Here is an 8387-nt window from a genome sequence, read left to right as displayed (position 1 = left end):
ATTCTACACACTCTCAAACATCGGCATGCAGGTAAAATTGACATACTGAACCGGAAAATGGCACCTGTGACCCCTTGTTATGTCCCCGAAGTTATCTCAGGTCACGAATAGTATCTAACAGTTTTTCGCTAATAACTTCTGATAGAGGCATGCTAGAGTGATGAAAACGCCTTAGATGTGTTCGGCTCGACGATGCGGATCGACTGATATGCAGCATGACCTTTTCCGGTCAGGCATGACCTTGACCTGAGGTTATACTTTCAAGTTGACCTTTAAAGGTCAAGTTATAGTTCATTTGACGCGTCTTGACGAGAGGAACACGATGCTGGCAAAAGTAATGCCGTGGCTCTTTTGAGTCAAAAGCTATTGCCGGAAAAAAAACTTTGTAAAAACGGCTATTTTTTAGTTTTTACCCTCTGGAGGCTAAACCGTTGACCTGAGATCAAATCTGAGGACATACTGGCGAAGGAAAGCTAAAAGAGCTATCGAGTGCGCTCTTCCGCGGCGCTGTAGCTCTATCGGTTCCCGAGTTAGCCGTTGGCAGTTTCCAAAATGTTGAACTAGCCAACATTTTACCTTTGGTGACCTCTGGTTACCTGACCTTTGACCTGACTAAAAAAAATGACTTACGTGTTTTCGTCCTTATTTTGGACGTTCTTTCGACAGCCGCTTACCACGTATCGCTACGTGGCCCAGGAACTGAGGTAGAAGGGGGTGTTCATGTTACGGGCGGCTGTGGTGTGGCCGCCCGTTGTGGCGTGCCTGGCGCCGCCCGTGGCGCCTCCCCGCGACTGGCCGCGCCCGGCACCGCCCCTGCGGTAACCGGACAAAAGATCGTAAAGCAGAAGATCGTATGGCAGAAGATCGTAGACAGTTGATCGTATGCAAAATATCGTACTGGATAAAGATCGTACGACATAATGCTCGTATGGACAAAAGATCGTATTCGCTAAAGATCGTCAAGGAAAATGATCGTATGCCAAAAAGTCGTAATGGATAAAGATCGTACGACATAATGATCGTATGGACAAAAGATCGTATTCGCTAAAGATCGTCAAGGAAAATGATCGTATGCCAAAAAGTCGTAATGGATAAAGATCGTACGACATAATGCTCGTATGGACAAAAGATCGTATTCGCTAAAGCGTTAGGCGGCACGGGCGGACATCGATAGCAGCGCCTCTATCGGTCACTAGGGAGAGCTGGGCTGTAGGCGACGAAATACCGGCTGAGTTGTCACACGTTGAATAGGTTTATAGCCATCCGTCTTGTGAAAAAGTTGAACTTTTGCCTTTAATATTTCTACAGGCAATTTTAGAAGTGTCTTCACATGAATTACCTACAAAACCGTTTAGATTATTGTATTCACTTCAAGCCTTCCCTATTGTTCTTGATGATGCGGGAACTATTTCTAATTAGTGTTTCTAGCTTAGTAAAAGAACATACTGTGCAAACGATGAAAAAAGCATAAATGGAAGATTTTAAATGCAATTTTCTCTAACAATTAATGGTAAATTCTCTACATATCAAGGAAAAGGTGCATGCTAACTGATAATCTAAAGTTCTTGGGGCCAGTTGTTTTCTTCTTTTCTTACGTCGCCCCAATGGCCGCGAATACACTTGTGATAACGCCTATCGGATCGTCAAGGAAAATGATCGTACGCCAAATGATCGTATGAGATAAAGATCGTACAGTCAAAATATGGTATTCACATGGTGCAGCCCAACTCCAGCGCATACAAAGCTTATCAATTTCTGTGTTCGCGTAGTAAGTGGCCGTCGTAAGCTCGACCATACATTGATGTTACTTCAGAGCTTAGATGGCTCAATGACACCTAAAAGCAACGCGTTGTATATGTGCCGAATAAATGAATGTATGTGCTGCCGTTTTCATGTACCTATTTGAAGTGAATACAACTAAACCCATGTTCCCCCCCCCACCCCCCACCGCCTGGAAGGTTACAATGTTGCTTAAGCGGCTGAAGTAAACGGCGTTAAAAATACTTTTTCCTTCGCACTGTTACATTTTCATATTGAATCGTCATCGCTTTACGAGTCATCAACTTCGCTTTACGAGTCATCAACAGATGTTTATCGCGTTATCACTATCGAAGTCGCAATTCTCCTAGTTATAGGATCCTGGTTTCAATCCAATCCTAGTTATAGGAGTCATTGTTATCGAAGGCCGGTTAAAGATGTCAATTGTCCATCATTGGTTCGAAATTGCCCCAGTAATTACCGAGTTACTGAAATGGGAACAAATTTGGCACCTCTTCTTTTTGTATTTTGCACGTGCATTGGGGGTCACTCACATAGATCAAGGGTATCCGACCTTTGGTAGAAGGGATGCAGCTACTCTATAAAAATTACCGCAAGACAATCGCTCAAGCCGCTGCTGAGATATATGGGCCTCTCAAAATCATTACTTTTGCAAAACTGCTTGAACACCCTTGACTTCTCACGTGGCACGTGCCACGACGGCCACTGAGATGTATCAAAAGTAGTCAATTACGGGGAAGAAGGGATGGGGCTACCCAGCAAAAAAGACCGCAGGCCAATCGGTTCAGCGGTTGCTGAGATATAAGCCTGTCAAAAGCGTTACAGGCCGGGCCGGGCCGGGCCGGGCCGCTCATACTGAGATTTTCCCGTTATATTCAAAAGACTTCGCTTCGCTCGCTGCGCTCGCTCGCTCGTAACAACACTATTCTATACGATTATTTACTTTACGAACGTAACGTTACGATCTTTTGTCGAACGATCTTTTACAACATACGATCTTTATCTTACGATCATTTTCCTACGATACGATTCATTGCTTTACGATCTTTTGCTTACGATCCTTGGTCGTACGATCTTTTGCGACATACGATATTTATCTTACGATCATTTTCCTACGATCTTTTTCATACGATCAATTGCTTTACGATCTTTTGCTTACGATCTTTTTGTCGTACGATCTTTTTGTCGTACGATCTTTTACAACATACGATCTTTATCTTACGATCATTTTCGTACGATCTTTTGCATACGATCAATTGCTTTACGATCTTTTGCTTACGATCTTTTTACCGTACGATCTTTTACAACATACGATCTTTATCTTACGATAATTTTCGTACGATCTTTTTCCATACGATCTTTTGTCTTACGATCTTTTGTCACGTAATCGCCCCTGCCGCGTGGCCCTGGGGCGGGGTCAGCGGCTGGCCCTGGCTGGACGGGCGGCGGCCAAGAGAGGCAGACGGACTGCGGTGATGAGTGGTAAGCGCCGTTGTTCTTGTTTTGGCCTCTGCCGATAATATAGTGAAGCATCGAGTTAGAGTGTGATTGGCTCCCGCAACATTCAGACCCCCCCCCCCCTCCCCCAGCCCGGTGCGGAAGTCGCGGAGCACCGGCCCGGCGCGGGTTAAGAATCGTCTCGTAAAGGCCTTTCGTATGGTATCGCTTTTGTTCCCGTAGCTCCCTTATTTATTGAGTTAGAAAGGGGACGAGCCCTCCCCCCGGATCCGGCCGCTTTTAAAGGGTCAACTCAAAGTTTTGGCAAGCTGAAGCTATCCGTAAGCTCAGCTCTATATAGAGCCTTGAAGCTCAGCAGCTACTGGGCTAATCGAGACAAAAATCTTGATCTTGAGTGACCACCTGAAAGTTTTTATTAGTGGCACTTGGCATCAATCCTAGAACTCAGCCACTAGGCTGATCAAGGGCGGAATTAATACTATCAGTCGATTGGCCGAATTCGATTTTAACAGACACTTTGCATTTGGTGACCTCAAATGACCTTGAGGGGTCAACTGGACGTTTTCGTCTATGAGACTTAGTTTAGACAATGTCCAGGTAGGACGGCTGTTACGAGACGACTCAATCGTCTATGGCAGCCGTTCTATAACTCAGCACCTACTGGGCCAATAGAGACGAAGATGGCACGACGACGAGCCAAAGCGCCGTATGCGATTTCGTGACCCGGGTTTTGAATGTGACCTCAGGTGACCTTGAATGAGCTTATCTGAGAGCGGCTCTGGGCCAGCTCCTGGCGACTGAAGAAGTGCTGCAGCGTGGAAGCTGTGCTCAACAGCCGCCCTTTAGCACACGTCCAACAGAGACTGACAGTCTAAAGGCACTCACACCATGCAGCTGCACTTCTTGGACGTCCAGCGATCCAGCTACCACCGGGATTGGTCACTGTAATGTCGGCATTAGTTGCAGGAGAATCTGGCTTCAGAGTCGGGCCTTAGCAAATCAGTTCTGGAGCCGCTGGCTCAAGGAATGCGTCCCAAGCCTGCCTGTCGTACAGAGGTGAACGGCAGCCAGTTGCGGAACCGGCCTGGTGGCTGGTGACTTGTTGTCTGCCTCAACCGGAAGACGTCTTACTCCTAGCAGAGGTCTGATTACCATTATTATGGCTGGATTAACTGGAGATTCTCAATTTATGCTGCTAAAATTATGTGTTGTGTATTTAAAAGAAATAAGAAAATCAGCCGCTGACTTTTTTAACAGTCTATAGGAGCTGAGATGTTAGAGGGCGACACTCGTCACCCCCCCCCCCCTCCTCCCCCCTCCACTGGGCGCAGTTCTCGGAGCCCTTCCGTTGCGCATGTTACAGAATTTATAGTCGGCATGACGTGATCGGGGCATTATCATAATAGCTAAGTTGCTTTGTCAGCATGCTGTGTCCAGAAGTCCGATTACCTTGACCGGTGACGGTCAAGGTAGGAACGCAGGGAATAACCGGTTGCACAAGATGTGAGATGCCTCATTCCGCAGCCACATCCTGGCATCGGCATTTACATCTTCTCCGCGGGACAAAGCGTATGCTTGCTGCGCAGTGCTCAGTCCCTTGGAATGTTCGAGGTCACCTGGAAGTGGTGTGGCAGTCATCGACGGCAGCTGGGGAATCCAAACGAGAGCTTTCTCGTCAAAAGCGAGAGTCATCATCACGCATGAAAAATGTGTTCATCGAAAAATATTTATCAATGCTAGTGTTTTTAAATAAAGTAAACGTGGTAGCATTAGATTCGGTTGATTGGGAATACGTAGTACGTATTGTGCAGCGGATCAGTCTTTTTTTTTTTTTTGCTTAACTTTTATCGCGCTGAACACCATTCAACAAAAGGTGCATGGCAGCTCGATATGTGTTTCACACTACCTAACTTGCAGGTGAAAGTCGAAAGATGCATCCCCGTTTCTGATTCTTGCATCTTCACGCCTTTTAAAAAATAACGCTACGGAATGATTTGAAAAGGTCACTTTGAAAAGCTCCCTGGCCCTGTAATTTATAAGTCGGCCCTGGTGGCGCAGTCGGTGCGGGCGGTGCCGGGTTTCGGGTTCGATTCCCGGTTCCGCCCGTTCCGCGGGCGTCGTCCCCGGCTGCTTCACCAGGTGTGGGGTAGGCTCCCACTTCAGCCGTAGCCTGGGGGGTGGGGAATAGGACGGAGGGAGGAGCAGGTGCTCTCTCCTATAATTGGGACATGAGCCCGTTGGAGAGAGGTCCGACTAAAAAAAATCAAAGCTTTCCTTTAGTGGTTTTGGTTACCCATTCAAATAACTAATAAGCCATACCATACAAAGCATGTTCCATCGTCCATCGCACTGGCCGCGTGGATAAAAAACCATCAATCCAGAGTAGCTTGGAACCACTTGGCTCCAAGCAGTCTATGCAACAATGCAGCAACGCAGTCCTAAACATCTGGCACGTTTATATATTTTAGGTAGAGTATTTGAATCCGCTGTGGATGTTTGTATCTGTTGTCGAGAGTCAGGCGGGTTGACTTCCAACAGTTGGCCACACGTTACCTACCGTACCCCGATCTGTGCAACAGGCGTTGTAGGCGACCGTCTTCCGTTGCAGACCGCTCGGTATATGTGCAGTGTGTGGGTGACCATGTGCTATAAGCCATGCGATGCATATATGCACGATGTCACCGGTGAATGATGCTATCACGTCCGGCCCGCTCATCGCATTGTGAACACGGGACTGTGATGTGAGGACCACATTGCCTGATCCGGCAGCGTTTCAATCCAAATTCAATGTAGGTATTCGGTTACTACAGAAGTGCAAGTCACGCATAGCTCTGCAAAATGCATTGTGTTTGCCTGCGGCAAGGGCGTTATGCAACATGCCAAGTAAACGGCTGGCTCGCCCAAGTGTGTTGTATAGTTGTCCCCAATGCTACTGGTTGGTTGGCTTGACCCCACGCTGGAAAATGATGAAGGTCACTGACCTGACCTGTGAGGTCAACAGTTGACCTGAGACTTTTAACTTGGGTATCATCGCGTTTTCGTTTCGTGAAGCTCGTTCGATTTTTTTTATTATTCTGCGAAACCCAAGCTCAGTTATATAGGCATGGGTTAACCCTCGCCCGTAAACGGCGATCTGCCACCTTCGCCCATGCAGGGGGGGGGGGGTTGGTGCGACCCCCCCCTTGGCGTTTGAAAACGGAGCGTCGTAGAGCTTAGCGGAAAAGACCAACGGATTGCTCTCGCCGAGATCTCGCGATTGGTGGTATATTTTTTGGTCCTAGGTCAACATTTGACCTACTTTTGACCGGTCAAAGGTCAAATTTTCGGAAAAATAGACTTTTTCAACTTTCCGCGGCGATTGCGGCAAAACGGTGGGTGATATCGACTTGAAACCTTCACTATCGTGTTCCTTGATCAATTCTCTATCGTTTGGTATGTATTTCGTTTCCCTATCTCTAAAAATGGCGCGTTGGGAGCGCCGGAAGTCGGCAAGGTCACAGTCGGCGACAGAAATTCGAAAAATCAAAATTTAAATTTTTGAAATCTGATTGTATTTTTGGATTTGGAAGGTCCATTTGCTCCCTATAGAAGCTAATATTGCTGCATATTCCCATTGAGGTGACAAGAGTTAGCAAAATAGTGGTTCGGACGCTTTTCAAAAATAGTACCGGACGCTGTTCCTCTTGTGACGTCATAGCTCCGTGACCTGACCTGACCCGGTCAAGTTTCTTATACCATATGATAGCCAATACTTGCCCCAACATGCATGGGAAGTTTCATCACGATCCATCAACCGATGTCCGTACCACCGGCAGGAAACCTCGGGCGTTGGCACTCAGTTTGTGAAAATCCGGCCGGAGGCTGTTCCCTTTGTGACGTCATAACTCCGTGACCTGACATGACCCGGTCAAATTTTTTTTTTTATCAAAAGATGCGCAAGGTTTGCCCCATAAGGTACCCAAAATTTGGCGGCGCTGCGCGCCGCCGTTTTTGCACTATTTCCGAAAAACCTCAGGGGGGGTTGCACCAACCCCCCCCCCCCTACATGGGCGAGGGTTAAATATGAGGAAGATCATACCACATGGACACTGAGCGTTGAAGGGTGCAGAATGACCTATACCGGCGAGGGTTGAGATTTGATGAATGCCAACTATAAATTATAGACTACTATAGGCGCCCATCCGGCCACTTAGTTTTTTTTTATTGTGTTTCTTATATTATTTTATTGGTGACTTAAGGCCTAGCCTCCGAAGCGTGGTTGCTGGTAGCTAGAAAGTAGAAATGGTCAACGGATGGTATGATCAAAAATGGTAGCATTGTATGCGACCCCAATTCGTGGGAATATGCAAGCAATCAAAATAATTAAATCACTGAACTACTTCGATGCTCGGACTGTACATTCTCAACACCGCACTCTCTCCCGCATATATTCAAAACATAGTTCGGAAATCCCACTGCGCCAGCCGCGTCGCCACAGTCCCGAATACGGCTCACCCGGCCCGTCGCAGAACGGCGGTTCCAGAGCTGCGCCATAATCAGTCAGCGCTGCGCTGCGCCGTGGGACGGCTCTGGAGCGGGCGGTGTCGTCCGGGGATCCCCGGTCCGGGACCCGCGCCGCCCAGAGGAGAGCACAGGCGGCCGGCGCGACTACTGGGGTCAGCCGGGTGGTGACCTGGAGTCACCCGAACGGGACCCGCGTCGCTGAGAGGAGAGCAGAGACGGACTGTCGATGATTAGGCCCTGTTTCAGCACATTAGGTCGGTGATTAGACATCATAAGGCCCTGTTGTTTCAGCACATGACGCCATACCTGACCCTGCCTGAGTATTGGCGATCGGTTTATATGGAAACGCAAGCAAAAATTGACAATTCTGCTTACACTTCCATGGAAACCGAGCGCGAATACCATGGTAGCATCAGGTAGCGACAATGCGAGCAAACAGGGCCCTGGCCCCTGGGGTCAGCTGAGCGGTAACCTGAGGGCAACCGGATGGTGACCTTGGGTGTGACCGTGACCTAGGTTTATCATCACCCTTGTGATGAACAAGGTTTAGTCTTGTGCTGATCAGTGGGGTTGATCAGGGCGTTGACCCTACGAGGCGGCGAGGCCAGCCAAGGATTAGGATGTGTCTGCCGGCCTCCCGGCCCCCG

Source organism: Amphibalanus amphitrite, unplaced genomic scaffold (assembly GCF_019059575.1).
Source record: "Amphibalanus amphitrite isolate SeventyFive unplaced genomic scaffold, NRLGWU_Aamphi_draft 000024F_arrow, whole genome shotgun sequence".
Taxonomy (NCBI): domain Eukaryota; kingdom Metazoa; phylum Arthropoda; class Thecostraca; order Balanomorpha; family Balanidae; genus Amphibalanus; species Amphibalanus amphitrite.
This window is presented reverse-complemented; position numbering follows the sequence as displayed.